This window comes from Parasteatoda tepidariorum, chromosome 7 (assembly GCF_982258835.1).
Source record: "Parasteatoda tepidariorum strain Cologne lab strain chromosome 7, Ptep-v5.0, whole genome shotgun sequence".
NCBI classification, from domain to species: Eukaryota; Metazoa; Arthropoda; class Arachnida; order Araneae; family Theridiidae; genus Parasteatoda; species Parasteatoda tepidariorum.
In genome coordinates, this window is record NC_141761.1 from 79,172,713 (window position 1) to 79,192,306 (window position 19,594).

Here is a 19,594-nt window from a genome sequence, read left to right on the forward strand (position 1 = left end):
ACTACCAATCATCAGTTTGTAAAATTTAGCTGTAGCAAAGAAAGGAAATGTCATGAACGTCAAAATCTGACATTTGAATTATAAAAACTTTTAAAGAGGGCTTCCGTTTTACTCTTGAAATCAGAGAATGTCTTTCCTGTTAATGACTAAGTGATTTTTATATGTAGAGAGAAAAAAAGTTTAAATATTTATAAAAAGTAAGAAAAACTGAAAAACTGAACCAAACTTCGGACACAAAAAAGTTACAACTCAATTTATAATATATATCTCTTCTTAAAATCGGTAAATATCTCTCACAACGTGTCTCCTACAACACTCTTAAAATTAATGAATGTTTCCCTTAAATTCAGTGAATACATTTCCTGTTAATAATCAAGCGATTTTACTATTATAATGAGAGAAAAAAGTTTAAATGTTAAAAGTTTAAATGGTCTTACTAAATCAAATTTTATACATGTATTATAAAAGAAACTATTCTCACAATTTTTATTTTTAATCCCTTTCTAAAATCTTTGAATGTCTCTCTCAACATGTCTCCTATAACACGCTTAAAATCAATGAATGTCTCTCACAACATCTCATCACAACAATGTATCCTATAACACCCTTAAAATCAATGAATGTCTCAGTTAAAATTTGTGAACAGCTCTCATGTCCTTAGTCAAGTGATTATTATAGAGTCAAAACTAACTTACTAAAACTAATTTTAGTTATGCGTAAAAAATTCTCACAATTAGTATTATTTATCTCTTCTTAAATCGGTGAATGTCTCCCTTAAAATCAGTGAATATATCTTTTGTTATTTATCAGGTGATTTAATATTGTAGAGGGAAAAGGTTTAAACGATAAAAGTCAAAACTGACTTACTAAAACAAATTTTGTAAAAAAAAATGACAGTTCTCACAATTTGTATTATTTATCTCTTCTTAAAATCTCCCTCACGAAACGTCTCATATTGCACCCTAAAAATAAAGGAACGTCTCCCTTAAAATCAGTGAACATCTCTCCTGTCATTGATCAAGCGATTTTAATATTATAGTGAGAAACACGAAGTTTAAATATTAATAAAAGTTAAAACTGACTTACTAAATCGAATTTTGAATATTTATAAAAAGATGGCAATTCTCACAATTTGTATTATTTATCTCGTCTTAAAATCTCCCTCACAAAACGTCTCCTATTGCACCCTAAAAATAAAGGAACGTCTCCCTTAAAATCAGTGAACATCTCTCCTGTCATTGATCAAGCGATTTTAATATTATAGTGAGAAACACGAAGTTTAAATATTAATAAAAGTTAAAACTGACTTACTAAATCGAATTTTGAATATTTATAAAAGGATGGCAATTCTCACAATTTGTATTATTTATCTCGTCTTAAAATCTCCCTCACAAAACGTCTCCTATTGCACCCTAAAAATAAAGGAACGTCTCCCTTAAAATCAGTGAACATCTCTCCTGTCATTCATCAAGCGATTTTAATATTATAGTGAGAAACAAGAAGTTTAAATATTAATGAAAGTTAAAACTGACTTACTAAATCGAATTTTGAATATTTATAAAAAGATGGCAATTCTCACAATTTGTATTATTTATCTCGTCTTAAAATCTCCCTCACAAAACGTCTCCTATTGTACCCTAAAAATAAAGGAACGTCTCCCTTAAAATCAGTGAAAATCTCTCCTGTCATTCATCAAGCGATTTTAATATTATAGTGAGAAACAAGAAGTTTAAATATTAATGAAAGTTAAAACTGACTTACTAAATCGAATTTTGAATATTTATAAAAAGACGGCAATTCTCATAATTTGTATTATTTATCTCGTCTTAAAATCTCCCTCACAAAACGTCTCCTATTGCACCCTAAAAATAAAGGAACGAAAATCAGTGAAAATCTCTCCTGTCATTGATCAAGCGATTTTAATATTATAGTGAGAAACAAGAAGTTTAAATATTAATAAAAGTCAAAACTGACTTACTAAATCGAATTTTGAATATTTATAAAAAGATGACAATTCTCACAATTAGTATTATTTATCTTCTCTTTGAATGTCTCTTACAACGTGTCTCCCACAACAACTTTAAATTCAGATATCTGTCCCACTTTTATTGAGTGATTTTAATACTATATACTGAAACAAGAAATTTAAACATTAATAAAATGTCGAAAACGGAGCAACTATGTGAAACTTTGAATATAAAAAAATAACATCGCTCATGGTTTGTATAGCTTATATTTACTGACTTTACACGATTGATAATATTGATGGATAAGCAAAAAAAGAGAAAAGAAAACGCTAGCGTAATTTTATTTGTTTATGTAGGAAGTATTTCACCCTCCAGGATAACCTTTTTATGTGACACAAATATAAATCAAACTCTCTTAAAAATCAATACTACAGGAAATTCCAACCAGCATCTTCTTCTCCTGATGCTCGACTTTTAAAAAAAATTTTGCTTACCCCAACTCCAAATATAAAATAAATCTGTGATAAAATTTAACCAAATCATATATTTTCTATAGCTAAATGGCATTAAATAAAAATAAATATAGAAGTAATGCTTGTAATTCGGGGAGGGTAAAGTTAAAATGACTTAAAAGAGGAAATTTTCGAATTTTACGACGGTGCTATCTTGTGAACTGAGTCTGAAATATAGCTTGTTAAAACGATAGATAATGGATCCCGACAAGTGAATGGCGTCATGTCGTCTCAGTTGGTGACCACCCCCATATATATCTGTCACCATCCATACACTCCCTACCCTTTCAAATGGGAATTATATAATCTGAAGTGGGAAGGGGTCGGTCAATATCGGAACAATCTGGAAAACAATTTTTTTTTCTCTGAGATTATTCTTATGATACAGTATTTTTTGAGAAACTGTTTATGTATTACCTTACTTTGTTGATTATATTAAATATATTATAATTCAAAATATTTTTGAATTTCGTTTAAGTAAAGAACGATTAGAATGTTTGGTATTGTGAAATTAGAAGTGGAAGATTTCTACTTCTGAGCTAGTTTCACAAATAAAATTTGAATTACTTTCAGTAAAACAACACTTTCCTTAACCTGTAGATATCAGAAAGCAGTAATTAATATGATTATCATACATGGAGTTGTAGATGAAAAAACATGTTGGTTTCTTTTATTCTGACTTTCCAACCAGATTCTTCTTTTTCTTTTTTCTTTTTTTTTTTTTTTTTTTTTTTGCTGTTGCAGTGCAATTATTTATTTTTTAATGATACCACAAAATACTACAAACTAAGCTTGTATTTCAGACATTTTCGCGGTAATCTAAAAGCATTTTTTCAACAAAAAATAAATAAATAAACAAATATTTTGACGGCTTTACGTTTCCGTTTAATTGTAATTAAAAATTTGTTTTAAAAAAATTAGCAAAATTATCCACTTTTTTAGATGTTAAAAAACACAATTTTTAAACTCCCAGTATTTTTTTTCATTTTTGTTTACTTTTCAAAACTTATTTTTGCCTAATAATCACCTCTATAAATCCATGCATTCATTTGCTCAATATCAATTACACTATTTTCTATAGTAAATTATTCACAGAAACAAAAAACTCATGAAGTTGTCGTATATATATATATATGTAAGATACTGTAAAAATTTGAATAATTTATAAAATGCTAAGAGAATGCAATTTGAGAAGCATATCAAGCTGCTTGTAAGGAAACGCTTTTCCTTACTACAGAAATCAATGAAAAAATTTCCGGAATTTTAACTATTTTTCAAGTTTTGTGACTCCTTAAACAATTTACTTTTTCGCAGAAAATTTTATTACTCAGTTCAATGAACTATAGCATTATAATATTTTTATAATTTCAAAAGTTCACTCCAAGAATTTCCATTGTAAAATTACGGTAAAATAACCGGTAGCAGTTCGTCCATTGAATTATCTTTACGGTTACAATTAGGAATTATCTTTACGGTTTTTAAATCGTTTGCAACTGGTATACTCAAAAACCCGTGAATGCAAAATTATACGGAATTGTAATCATTTACAACTAGCATGGTTTCAAACCCGTATAACCGTATTTAATTGGACATAAGACATTCATGAGACATTCATAAATCAGACATTCATGAGATTGACAGATTAGCCCTCTCGGCTATAGTATACAGTATACACCCAGCTGAACAATCTAAGTGACTTCATAATGTGGGACTAGTTGACGTGGATAAAATTCAAATTGTTTAACCAAATTAGGTGTAAACAGTTAATGAACAATTTTTCTCACAGTTAACAATTTAAATATCATCTAATTTACGGTTATTTGATTGTATTTGTTAAATATGGTAATATAACAATTAAATAAATTGTTATTTACCCCTTTTTTCCGAGAAATTTCAAACAGTGTGCTTATGTTAATTATTAAATAAAAAATGCTCTCTTATGACTTGCATTTTGGAGATAGCTTTCTCTAAAAATTGACTTCCTTTTCACGACTGCTTTTAGTTCTAAAACTACATTATCTCAGTCATTCTGAATTCATCACAGTATGCTCTCCCAAAGCTTCTCGGTCGATAAGCTGAAACTTTCTTCCTTGCTCTCACTTCACAGCCTTTTTAAACTTAAAAGAATCTTTCAAAGGAATTTTCTTCTTTCTGAATATTTTCAAAGTGAATATCCATAAAACTTTTTAAAGTCAGTCTATTTAAGAACCGATGATCTTTCTTTTAAAGAAAAAGTAGGTGGTTTCCAATAATAAAAATTTATTTTACAGTCGTTTTTTTTAAAGATAAAATACTATTAATGAATTACACTGGAGAACAATTTTTTTTTCTGTTGCATGATACCTTTTGCAGATCTTAGTTACTTTCGTATCACTGATTTCAAATCTGTAATCGGTTTTTCTCTTCACGCTACAGTTCTCTTAATGAATTTTACAGTCCATTTTTTGTCAAAATGTACTCGCTTAAAAAACGTTATACAGGGTTATTCATAATTTCCTCCGGAGTTTCGAAGCGTTATAGTAAAAAAACGGAGACGAATATGGCAAAAAAAAACATATGAAATTATTCCGAAAGGATTCAAGTTTTAATTTAAGCAGTTGCCGGTAGATGGCAGTAACATGTACCACTGAAGCCAGTTGTAGTAAACATAAGGTTGTAGTAAACAGAGGGAATTATGAATAACCCTGTATAAAACAGGAAGTTGCGGATGTGTTGCGACAAACTTCTAGTGGAGCTGGGACATATAATCAGGATTAAATTACATAGGAACCCATGCCTGTAAATGTCGTCATTCGCCGCTAGAGAAGTGGTAATACAGATCTTAGATCATAACAGATTTTAGATACTTTCGTATCACTGATTTCAAATTTGTAATCAAGAGTGTAAAAACTGAGTTATTTATAAAGAAGGTTTTACAAATTAGGATTAAATGGATTATTAAAACCTAAGCTGAAAAAAGTCTTAAGATATATATAATAATTATTCGCTGTGGGGATTAGCAAAACTGAACTAAATCTGCTGAATGAATTCAGTTTTTCTCACTAAACTGAGTAAAACTAGATTTAGTTCAATTTGTCTGAACTATCTGAATTAAATTTTATTTTTTCTTCATTTTTTTTTTTTAATAATTGGTAAAGATTTCCTTATTTTCTTTACTTATATATCTTTTTTTTATTTAAATGTTGCACTATTTGAATTTTTATTCTAAAATTATGTTAAAATAACCGGCAACAGTCTGTTCATCCAATTTACCGTAAAACTTACGGTAAAAAACATTTTTTTTATCTTTATGGTTTTGATACCGTTTATAACTAGTATGGTTGTAAAACCATGAATGCAAAACTATACGGTTTTTTAGCCATTTAAAACTGCATCCATTAGAGGTTTTTTAGCCATTAGAAATTTCTAACAAAGTGTATCTTTTCTTATGTTCTTTGATAGTGTTATCTTCCGCAATAATTCATACGATCAGTCAAACCTCTTTTAAAAGCAATTTTGAAAAGAAAAAAAAAATTAAAACAGTTCAAAATAGAAAATGGAAGTAAACAATTATTTATCTGGTTTTTAGAATATTAATCCATAAGAACATAATTAATTCAGCATTTGCCTATTATTTGCGTCTTCAATAAGAAATGCCATTTGAGGTAAGAACTAGCAACAGCAAAAAGTTACTTTTCTGGATGTAAAAAGATACAACATGCAATTTCTCATTAATCTTGATTTTACTTGAAAATGGCAGATAAACATAAACAGTGTATGACCAGCTGGAAAAAGTAATGCAATCTAACATTCGTCAGTTAAATAAATTTTTAAATATTAAAAAGATAGGCAGCTCAAACCTCTGAGTTCAACTTCCTACGTTTCCTCTGCAATCTAAATACTTCAAATTGTTTTATTACTTTACATTAACTTTAACATCAAATTAACCCTGTAATATTTGCTAAATTCATATAATAAATAAAATATTTTACATGTTTTTTTCCTTTTTAGATAAATAAACACTCAAATTTAATAAGCTATTTTTTAAAGCTCTTTTCTAATTATATATTAGGTAAGTGTAAGGGGAAAAAAATTTTTTATTTACAACCAACATAATATAATTTTTAAATGCAAAAATTATAGTTCGCTTTATATAATTACTTTCTATTTCCGATCTGCTTCCTGAAGAAAGAATTGTTTTATTGTTCCACAAACACGATATCAATATGATATATCGCTTTCTAAATTTCTTCCAAGAATGCTTTCTCGTAAAATATCGTTTGCGTGACTATTCCAAAGATTGTGACTTTCTTTTTTATTCACGGATGTTCAAATCATTTAAAGTCCACGGTACAATTCATTTTTGGGCCATAGATGATAAATTGAACTGAAAACAGGGAAAAATCTATAGCTTATTACAACACATATATCATATATGCGAGTAATGGATAAAGAGCAACTGGCGGGGCGGGAATCCTATCAACTGTCATATCAGTCCATCTGCATTTTAAGTGAAGCGTCTGCGCTTTAATCTCTGAATGTAATCTTTCATTTTAATTTCACGTTGTACACTTCCTCTTCTTTTTTGTTTAAGTTTTATATTCGAAATTATTTTTGTGGTAAAAATGTGTTTGGTATCATCTGAAAGCTTAGATTTTTTTTTATCTACTGTTAAATTTCTTTATATAAGTTCCATAAAGCAAATTCGAAAAAAATTGCTACCATGGTGTTTAACAACTTAACTTGCAAATTAATGCTTTAATGCTATTTTTAACAACTTATTCCTTAGAATAAAGCTTTTTTTTTCATTTGAATTCGCGATAAATCATTTTTGGTTTTAAATATTTTTAATGCTTTCATACTAAAAATTTGACGCGATTTAAAGCATAAAAATTCTTTATCCAATTAAAATAGAGATTTTTACATTACAACTTCTTTACAAAGGAAGAGTTCTTTACGTGCACTTACAAGTAAAAGTTTCAGCCGATTCAAAACATAAAAAGATTATGATCCCGTAAAAGTTATAAGCATATAATTTTATTAAGTCTTTTTGCGTTCTAAATAGTTTAAGTTCTTTAACAGCTTACATTTACATACTAAAGTATAGACATTTTACTAAACCTGAAAAAAATTCTTTTCTCATTCATCTCAAGCCCACTGAGAAAAAATTATTTTCAAAACAGCTAGAATATGGTAAAATTTACCGTATTTCTGGCTCTATGGAAACACCATACAGCTCGTTATAATTATCACCGAAGAGCTTTGGTTATGATTTTGGTAAAATTAACAATAAAACTTAGCTTTCTATTATGTGATAAAAACTTGACAAATGATTTATGATGAAATCTATGAGCATGGCAGGAAAACCATTAGTTCAGTTAAATCTACTTTTCAGTCCTATAGTTTTAACTAAATGTCTAGTAATAAGTATTATAATTTTGATAACCAGACTTTCTAGTAAATCGCTACTATGTAAAGGGAAAATTTTCCAAATAAATTATTTAAATTCCCCATATTTTGGTTTTTGGTATTTATAACCAGAATTCCTGTTCTTTTTTTACCAGAAATGTACCATACAGTATGGTAGTTTCACCGAAATGTTTTTTCTCCGTGCTCATCTCTGCAGTAAAAATTATAAATAATTGATAATTATAATAATTGATAATTTTGTTTAAAAAAAATCGCCTTCCATCCAAAACATTCATAAATTCTAAACTAATCGATCCAGCTCCACAATTTTTATTGCATATTCATATTGAATATTAAAACGCAAAAAGATATTAAAAAATTCATTATTGATAATATACATTTCGTAGGATATTAAAAACTACATAATACCCTTCATTCGTTTAAATTTTCCTTTCAGTCTTTTATTTTTTTACTATATGTCTGGTAATAAGAACTATAATTTTAAAAACCAGAATTTCCAGTACACCGTTACTAAGTGAAGGGAAAAGTTACCAAATTACTGATTTAAATATTTTGTTTTTTATGACCAGAATTCTTTTTTTTTCTACCAGAAATGTTATCTTCAAGTCTATTGCTTTATTTCCTTTAAAAGTTTTATTATTCCTTAATTTTAAGTTACATCAACGTCTTTGTTACGTTATTGATAGATCTGGAGCCGAAAGCAATTCCACCAAATGTAATTTTAGCCATTTCAAAACGCAGACACGTTCTTCAAATTACAGTACACCGTCTATCTGCAATAAAATTACACATTTCGTTTAGTTTAATTTTCTTACGAAGATATAAATGTCTCTTTCCACGCAATTTGGTTTTAAGATAATCTTTTCTTTATTGTAGAAAAAGAATTTCACTTAAAAGATTTGATTCTCGAAACAAAATAATTACATTGATTACATTGCTTTTCAATATGAGTTTTTCCCCCGTTAACTTTTAATATTAACTAATAGTATTAGCTAATAATATACCTTATTAATAAAATTGGTAAAATTCGATAATTTTATCATGATACATTAGAGCATAGCATAAAAAAAAATTTATTCGGTAAAATTTAATTTTCAGTTTTGCGTTTTTTACTAAATGTGTAATTATAAGAACTGTTACTTTTCGGTTAGCCGGGCGCAAGGAAATTCCACTTCTTATTTTCTTAGTTGATATTTTTGCTTCGAACGTTTAATAAATAGGTTTAAAAAAAAATAATAATAAAATTTAAAAAGCAAGTTGAATTTCCTCCTCCCGGCTTACCAAAAAGCATCTAAAAACTATAATTTTGAAAAACAATATTTTTTGATAACCATTACGATATAAAGGGAAAAATTATCAAATGAAAGGTTTAAATACCGCATATTTTGTTTTATAAAACAAAATATTGTAGGGTTTTTTTTCTTACCAGAAATGTCATTACCATGCAGTTCGGTATTTTTACCAGAATTGTTTTCTCCCTGTGGCATTTTATGATATCAAAACATAAATGAAGAATTTAGTTGTGAATATTTTAGATGACGGTATAGTGAATTAGAGAAAACTAAATTGAAGGAATCAAGTAGCTATTTACAAAATATATTTTTCCATTGAAAATGTCCTTCGTATGCAAATTCCTTAAGCCAAATATTTACAAGTGCACGAATTCAATATGATAAATGGAATAATTCACTAGTTTAAATTGATTTTTTTACTAGGGCAACGAATGTAGGTAATATGGATCATTGTGCATTCATATATCTTAGACCCTGATTAGTAAATTAGTATGTCTATAAAACTCCTTTTCATTTTGACAGCAACAAGGCATGTGCGCACCACGCAACAAATTCATGTAGATGAGATTGCGCAAATGACATAAAATGCGTATTAAAGACATATTTTGTAACTTCTTTACCTACATTAAAATAATTAGGAATAATTTAAATACTTTCGCAGTAATGAAAAGTAAATGAAATATATTTGAAAACTTACATTACGTATGTATATAAAATTTCATATTTAGAAAAAGACAACAAAAAAAAGTTTTATTTGCTCTTTCATTGCTCGTTTTCCTGTTTTTTTTTTTATTAACTAAATTTATTTTCTAAAATTATATGAAAAAAATAACTAAATTTGTTTTAGAATCATGCAACTTAAAAGTAAACTATTATTATAGTAAAATTGTTATAACTAACATTAAGAGTCTTGTTAAGAAATTAATAATAAAATTCGGTGTTATTACAGGATTTGTATTATTTTTTGCTCCTATTATTTCGACTTATTAAGGCTGTTTTTCCATTCAAAAGAAACTATTTAAATTTTTTGTAGTAGTTTAGATTTAACAAAAAAGTGTTTGACTTATCGATTGAAAGTTATTTTTTAAAAAACAATTAAGATTAGAAGGCTTGAATGTGAGACTTAACATGAGTTTCATAAAAGACTTTAAAAAATCCAATCTAAAAGAAAGATATATTATTTTCTTACACTAAAAATAATAATTAGCATTCGAAGCTTCCCCTCCCCTCTGCTTGAAGTCTTCCTTTCACACTGAGAAAAAACGTATGGTTAAAACTATCAGAATATGGTAAATTTTTCCATGTTTTTGGCTCTATGGGAACAGCAAAAAGCTCGATAATTTTTACCGAAGTGCTTTGGTAATGATTTTAGTAAATTTAACGATAAAGTATGGTTTTATAATCTGTGATAAAATTTGGTAATTTTTTCATGATATCTTAGATTATGCCATAAAAACCATTTGGGTAGTTAAATCTACTTTTCAGTTTTGTATTTTTTATTAAAAGCATGGAAATAAGATCTATAGTTTTAAAACCCAAAATGTACGGTAAAACATATGAGCGAAAAATTACCTAATGACTATTTTAAATACCGAATATTTAGGGTTTTATTAATCAGATTTATGTTTATTTCTTTAACCAGAAATGTCATTACCACACATTACGGTAATTTTACCAGAACTCTTTTCGCCGTGCATCATTATATTTGTAAACTTAATCTTTAAAATATATTTTATTAACAAACATTAATATCTTTGTGAAGACTTCTAAGGTAGAAATTCTGAGATATTTTTAGATTAAGTTATAGAAATTTGTTGTTTTTTTTTAAGTCAAGTGGTGCTGGCTTATTTTTTCTCGGACACCGAATGAAAGTCAGTGACCTCTAATGGACGTAATATGGCTTTCTTAACAACAATAAAATCTTTTTGACGAGCAGCAGGGTCTTAAAATGACATTTACCAGAAGGATAATTTGGTATACGGTCTGTTATCTAGTGAGTAATAATTTGGAGAAAAATCGTTGATAAAATTTAATGGTTATAAATAGCTAAAGATTCGTTTTAATAAAGAAGCATTAGATTAGTAAAACAATTTATAATAAAACGTATTATTAATAATAATCAGAAGTGTGTGAGATTATTGACAGGGATTTACTTTTCTGCGTAGTATAATTCCAATTAAAATCGTTGATGAAATTCAACGATTATAAATAGATAAAGATTCTTTTTAGTAAAGAATCATAAGATTAACAAAACAATTCATAATAACATGATGGCTGAACATTGTATTATTTATAATAATCATAATGTGTGAGACCATTGATAAGGTTTTATTTTTCTTCGTAGCATAATTCTAATTCGTTTCCTTCGTAGTATAATTTAAATTCGTTTTCTTCGTAATATAATTCAAATTAGAATCGTTGTAAATTACGGTTTTTAACATGCATAATTCTTATTTAATTCCTGAGAAATCTGAAACTATATTAGGGATTCGAATGGGTTCTAAAAATATATGTTAAGGACTCTAAAATTATATATTAAGTGTCGTGATTACGGACACCCTGCTCGTAAAAATGTAACAAAATATTTAAAAAGCCATACATTTAAAACTTGATTTCTCAGGAATCAATCGCGTTTCAATTCTGTTTTTTGCCATCTAAAATTATATTCTTCAAATTGACGTAAAAATTTGTATAACTAACAATTCAAAATTTTTTTGACTGTTGAGTAGAAAATAATAAATAATTATTATAAATTTTTTTTTGCATTAAGTTATCTTTAAATAAGCAAGTTTCACAATTGTATACAAAAAAAAATTCAATTCGCTTAAAAACTTCTCGAGATATGGCAAAATCCCCAAAAAGTAAAAATAACACTAAGGGATCCAAACCTAGGATCGCTCTCTTGACCAAACTAGTGGGACTATATTTCCTAAATTACGGCTGCGCCCCTCCCCCTATTTTGTGGGAAAGGCAGGCAAATCCGTGGAAAAAAGGTATCTTTATTCAGAGAAAATACAGTTTTGTGCCTGATTTCGTAACTTAAAATATCATTTACTAATTAATAAGCATATTTGATTGGTTATCCACTCCAACCACTCAGATTGAGTACTAGTCAAAATTCGATCATTAAATCAAAAGTTACTCCGGGTGTTTTTCAAGCACATTGTACTACATGTATAAAAATTTTACACAGAGAAAAATCATTTTAAAACAAAACTACTGGTTGAATTTTTCTTACGAGCAATTCTTTCGTAATTTAACATCAACTACTTTACCATGCAAATTTATAAATTTAAACGCCTTAGAAACATTATGCATAGAAATATTTCTTACATATGATATATCTGTATTAAAAAGTGCAATACAATAAACAAAAATACAAAAGTGTTGTACAATAAACCAGAGATATATATCTCCTTTTCTTCAACTGATGGTTCTTCGCTTTCTTCTTAATGCAAAAATCTATATGGATTAATAATCATTTATGTTAGGGTTTCAGAATAAAAGAAATTGTTTCTCTTTATAAAGTCTAAAAATAGCATTTCAGTAAATAAAAATGCATGAATAAGCAGAGAATTTAGTTTTGAATTATTGAGTTTTTGTTGTTGTTGTTGTTCATCTCTTTAAATATAAAGTTGTGGAAATTCTAGGGAGCAATTAACATTAATTAAAATTGGTATTTAAGTGATGCCCAAACATTCTTGCTTATTTTTAAATATCCCCATCCCTTAAGTATAATTCATTATCATTCATAATATCTAACAATATCATTTCTTCTTAACATATCATCAATGCTCCAGTTATAATTTTGAAAATTCAATTTCTCACTGAGAAAGGAAAAGGAATGTTCAGAACTACCGGAAAATGATAAAATTTATCGTGTTACGAGCTTTATTAAAACGCCAAAAAGCTCGATATTTTTTTATCAAAGTGCTTTGGTAATGACTTTAGAAAAATTAACAACAAAATATGGTGTTATAATTTGTGATAAAAGTGGATAAATGAGTCAAAATTTGAAGATTTTATCATGATATCTTAAAACATGGCATAAAAACTATTTGATTGAATTCACTTTCCAGTTTTTTATTTTGTACTAAATGTGAGATAATAAGAATTATAATTTTGAAATTGGAACCGTGAAACCGTTACTATATGAACAGATAAATCAGATAAATTATCAAATGAATGGTTTAAATTCCGTATGTTTTGGTTTTTATTATCAAAATTTTGGGTACCAAAAAAAGTCATTACCATACGGAACAATAATTTTACCAGAATTTTTTTCTCTGTGTAAATGTTCAAAAACCAACAAATCATATTTTATAAACAAACAACGAAAACAAATGCTTAATTGTATATCATAACCATTTTCTTTTAAACATCTTTATCAAGAAAGTAATATAAAGTAAAAGATTTTATCATATGAACGTGAACCATATTTACTCATAATCGCATGATTGATTATCATATGAACGGGGAAAAATACCACTTTTAATGGTTTAAATACCATTTGTTTTTACTTGATTACCAAAATTATGGTTTTGCAGTACGGTCCATACAATACAGAATTTTTTTTTTCTCTCAGCTTATTCTTGTTTCCTTATCATAACAAAAAATCAAAGTACAAGCTGATTCGTCATTTTGTTTTCTCTCAACTCTTTGCATACTTTTCTCACTGTTTTCCAAACCATTCATTCTATCTGATGTTAGTTTGAATAAACGGCTTCAGTTTGGAGATCTTAAACTCTGAAACGAACCGCGACCACTTCCAGACAAACAACCCCTTCTCTTTATTATAATAAAACCTCTCTGAGAGCAATTAAACAACTCCAGAAGCACCATCAAACGATTTCTTTGTTTCCATACAAAGAGAGGTTGTATTTAGTTAATGTTCAGAGTATACATTTGAACTCAGGAAGTTACAGTTTTTACTTTTAGCAATGGGATAAAGATATGATTTCTTATTTGGATAAATATGTTTTGTTTATTGCTCTGTTCGCTTAAGAGAACTCGAGCATTGTACTCCTTACTGGATCGCAAGAAGTCTACAAAGTGATAAGGATAATTTATTGCTATTGAGGTAAGATTTTTTCTTTTTTGCGTAGATTTTAATAGATTGAAAAATTGTTAGGACTTTTTAAGACACTTTATGTAGTATAAAAATGATTACTACAATGAGAAAAAAGTTTGATCAGAGCTTCCAGAATGTGGTAAAATTTAGCGTGTTCCTGGTTTTATAATAACACCAAAAAAGCTCGGTATTTTTACCGAAGTGTTTTGGTAATGATTTTGATAAAGTTAACATTAAAGTATGATTTTATAATACGTGAAGAAATTTGGTACTTTTGGTGAAGTATGGTAATTTATCGAGATATCTTAGATCATGATTTAAAAACCACTTATCCAGTAAACCCCTTAACGATTGGTTAATTTTCAAGAAAACGGTCATAAAAGTGCCTATTTTTTCTGACTTTTGTATTTGTATTACGTATTTGATTAGTGCTGCATCCTGGTACTGGCATCAGGTGCGTAAAATTAGAAATAAAATGTTTTCCAGGCAAAAGAAATGAATTAGTTTTATTCTTATTGGCACGTTACTACTGAACACTCCAGCCCGTCAATATCACGGGAGCGAGAAATAGCACGAAATCTCACCCCGTCATTTTCACGGGAACGAGAAGGAAAATGTTAATGTTAAGAAGTTAAATGTGCTTGACATTTTTTACTAAATGTGTGGTAATAAGAATTATAATTATGAAAACAAAACTTTCCGATAAATCGTTACCTTATGACTGGAAAAATTACCAAGAGAATGGTTTAAATACCGTATATTTTTATTTTATTAACCAGAATTATGTTGTTTTTTATCAGAAATTGTATTCCGATTCAGCATGGTAATTTATCAGAATTGTTTTCTCCGTGTATGAAAATATTATTTATAAATTTGAAATTTACTGTGTATAGAATTAATATAAGTTTTACTAAAGTAAATTTCTTCAAATTTTAACAATGCATTCTCTTTTTAATTTCATTAATTGTATTAGAAATAGTTATTTATAGGGGAGAGTGGGGTCAATTGTAACAGGGTACGATAGTTACAGAGCAAAAATTTTGCCAAGTTATCTCCGAGACAAATAAAGGTCGAATTTAAAAACCCTATGTATTCAAAATTGAAAAAGCATACATTTATTTTTGAGCAAGATGCATAGTCTCAAAAAATTACTGAAGGAAATGTGAGAATGAGAGATGTTTGTTAGCTGCCCAAAGGATTTGAACCAAGGTAAGATCTCCGTGTTCGTAGTAGAATGTTCAGACGACCATTGTTATACAACCCAGCACTGGGATAGTTAAGCTTTATATAATAGCCGCCGCAATGACACAACGTGCGATACTAATTTCCAATTTCAATGGTACAAAGGGTTGCGATTTCGAAAATGGGGTACCAAAAGCTTAGTCAGTAATTTTAATTTCACATTTTGCTTATTTCACAATACCTTAAACACTTTTGAGCTATGAAGTTTTTAATATATCACTTTTGATGATATATATAAAACTACCTAACTCTCCCTGGACTAAGTTGTACCATTTTGGTAATTAAAACATCCTACTTACGAACCCGGTCTTCCTTGTTTTGAATCCTGCCGACAGCCAATGGACATCTGTTTCACACATTTCTCACCGCATTCACCTATGCATTTTCCTAAAAAATCAGTATATGCTGCTTTAATTTTGAGTGCGTGGTTTTTTTCAATTCGACTTTTATTTGTTTCAGAGCTATTTTGACATATTTTTGCTCAATTTTGAAAAACTTTTTTTATAGTGTACAATTATCGGTTTTACAAAGGAATTACATATAAGTGTAACAACTTAGAGGGATAATTGTTCAATTTTCGCTTGTTAGTTTTACTTAAAAAATTAATAGTTGTGTTGTAAGTAAAAATACGAGATATCGTATACCTAAAAAATAAGTCATTAGCAATTTAAAAAAAAATATTTTCATTTGCTAGAGATGTGAGGAAGAATTATTTAAATTTGTACAAATGAATTAATCACGTAAAATCCTAAGAAAAGAATTCAATATTTAGGTTAAGTACATTCAGGTTATATCAGGTTCAATATTTAGGTTAGGTTGTATTTAGGTAGACAATTTTATGTTTGAAATATCTGCATAATTTTCCATGCATTTTTTTAAAATACTGACAGTTATATATTGTTTTCTTACTTAATTAAACTACAATAAAATATTTTTTTTAAAAAAATAATATTTATTTTAATAAGATAACTAATTTCAACGAAAATAACAAAAATTAGTAGAGCAATTTTGTGACAAAAAGTTTTGAATAAAAATTCTTTTATTTTATTCTTTTTAGAAGTTTTTAACAGAATCAAATTTATACCGAAAAAAAAATGTTTCAAAATAAGAAAATGGAAGAAATGCCTAAAGAGACTTTAACGTTTATAACAATTAAATTTAAAGCGCAAGTATTAAACTATATAGATATGCTATATACACCGAAGAGCCATTACATTATGACCACCCTGCTAATAACATGTAGGACCACCTTTAGCCCTCGAAACTGCTAGCACCCGCCATGGCATTGATTTCACAAGGTGCTGATAGGTAGTCTGAGGTATCTGGCACCAAGCGCTAACCAACTGGTCCCGCAATTCCCTCACATTGCGAGGGGGTTGTGTAGCAACACGAATTTTGTTTTCCAAGTAGGACCACAAATGCTCTATTGGATTAAGGTCAGGTGAATTTGGGGGCCAAGACATGACTTGAAAGTCGCTGGAATATTCCTCGAACCAATCCATGACGATTCGACCCTTATGACATGGTGCATTATCCTGTTAGTAAACACCATCCCCCGCAGGAAAAACTGTTGCCATGAATGGGTGAACTATATTCAAGTAGCTTACAGACGTCAGGGATTGTTCTATGAGCATTATGGGTCCTAATGTGCCCCATGAAAACATTGTTCCTGGGCGAGAAACCATGAAAACCTGAGCGAGCCCATTGTTATAGATGGAGGGTGGTCATAATGTAATGGCTCTTCGGTGTCTATATATATATATATATATATATATATATATATATATATATATATATATATATATATATATATATATATATATATATATATATATATATATATATATATATATATATATATATATATATATATATATATATATATATATATATATATATATATATATATATATATATATATATATATATATATATAAGTTTGATATATATATATATATCAAACTTATATCAAGTTTAATAAAGCAAAAAAATCTAATAGGAAAATAGATATGATGAAATAAACCATATAAATCTAATATTTTTTAATATATACATACTTTTTTAATTTCGTCATATTAATAGCATTTAATTTCAAATATTCTTTGAAACAGTAGTAGTTTCTCATTGTGTGACATTAAGGAAAGGGTTGAAACCGAATCAGTTGAGAATAATCTCTCTAACAATAAACGACGATTTGAAGCGAACAGACAACAACCCCTTCTTTGTAAATAGTTTTTAAACAAAGAGCTTTAATTGTGCGCCCTCTTACAGAATCTCTGCAGTACAACGGCAATGAACAAGCTTTAGTTTCTATCTTAATATAGTATCGATTAGCAGCCCTGATTTAACTAATTGTTCGTATTTTAATTTAATTTCCATTGTACCAACTTATGAAATAAACTAAAATAAAATTATAAAAGTACAGCATTATTATGAAATGAACGGCAAATTTTGAAAAACTGTTAAAAATGTTTGCATAATTTATTTTAGTTATTATTATCGAAGTCTGTCTAAATTGAGTTTTCCACGTCTTGTAAAATAAATCATTAGAAATTTAAGAATTTACCGATAAATGTAATAGAAATTGTTAGCAATAGCTATTATAAATTAATCCTCTTTATGTAATTAGTGTAAAATTATTTATAGCAATAAAATATGTTTGAAGAACTAGATTGTATTGGCGGAAACTAGAAGAAATGTAACTATACAATATTTTTTTTCCTCATGTCTGAATAATTATTTCACAGTAAAATCTAGAATATTTTAAGGGGATAAATGCATATTATGACTTGAAAAAAAGGGTTTTTACAGATTTTTTTAAAATGTAATTAAATTTAAAAATGTGCTGCTTGAGGTGGTTTAAATACATGGTGAAACCAATAAAAATACAGTTTTTATTTTTTGTAAGTTCATCTACCCTAGCTTTGAATTACCACATTTTTTTTATTGATTAGTTAAATGAATATATGAATTTTTCAATTGGTCAATTTTTAATTAGTTAATCTTTTTTAATTTTTTTAATTTATCATTTGTTGCTGTGATATGAGTAAAACGCTAAGCTTCTAATTTCTCAGTGTTTTTCAAAAGATTTTTTCTTTGTTAATTTAAGAAGTAGCTATAAAATTTATACTATTTACATTTTTAGGTAGTTAAACTTCATTTTTATCAATTTTTCACGCATTTCCACTCTTAAGACAAAAAACTAACGTTTTTGTAAGCATTGATTACCAACCGGCTGTACTCCTTTGTTTGTGTACTAACATACTTAACTCTAGCAAAATTATAAAAAAGATTTATTCTAATAAAATTTTAAGAAAAGCATTCTGGAAAGAATGTATCAAACATTCTACAATGAGAAAAAAATATTGTCAAAACTACCAGAATATGGTAAAGTTTTTCCGTGTTTTTGGCTCTATGAGAACACCAAAATGCTCGGTAATTTTTACTGAAACTCTTTTTGTAAAATTAACGATAAAACATGGTTTTATAACGTGTAAAAAATTTGGTAAATTTATCATGAAACCTTAGATCAGGAGATAAAAACCTTTTATATGCTTAGATTTTCTTTTCATTTTTTTATTTTTTTTAAACTTGTGGTAATAAGAAATATAATTTTGAAAACTAGAATTTTCGGTAAACTCTTAACGTTTGAACAAAAAATTACGATATGAATGATTTAAATACCATATACTTTGATTTTGCAAATGAAAACGATATTTTTTTTTTACCAGAAGTGCCATTACCATTCAATTTAGAAGAATTTTTTGTCTATGTGCGTTTTAATTCAATAACAATCGAATGTCAAAATATGCATTCGTAACTAAATTTTTAAATTATATCTCATTAAAATCTCAATAAGTACTAATAGACGAAATTATACTTTCATACTGATAGCATTACATAGGTCCAGGAAAAGAGAATTTCTTTATTTTTTTCATTGTTGTTGTTAATAAAAAAAAGTTTATACCTTTGCAGCTGAAAGCGTAACCCTTTACCAGGCATTGATATTGGTTTTTTCTGCAAGATCCCCAAAAATCAATTCGAATTTTTGTCTGAAACAATTACTGTTTTTAAAGAAATTATTACACAACTTAGTGAGAA

The 19,594-nt window shown here is 27.8% G+C and overlaps 1 protein-coding gene across 1 annotated transcript in view; it reads left to right on the top strand.

The window, feature by feature from the left end:
• Positions 1-14,124: 14,124 nt before the first annotated feature.
• Positions 14,125-19,594, top strand: part of LOC107446710 (neuroglobin) — a 51,094-nt gene continuing 45,624 nt past the window's right edge. The window contains exon 1 of the mRNA XM_016061427.4: positions 14,125-14,260. The gene's annotated coding sequence lies outside the window, so the exon portion shown is untranslated. The remainder of the gene's footprint in view (positions 14,261-19,594) is intronic.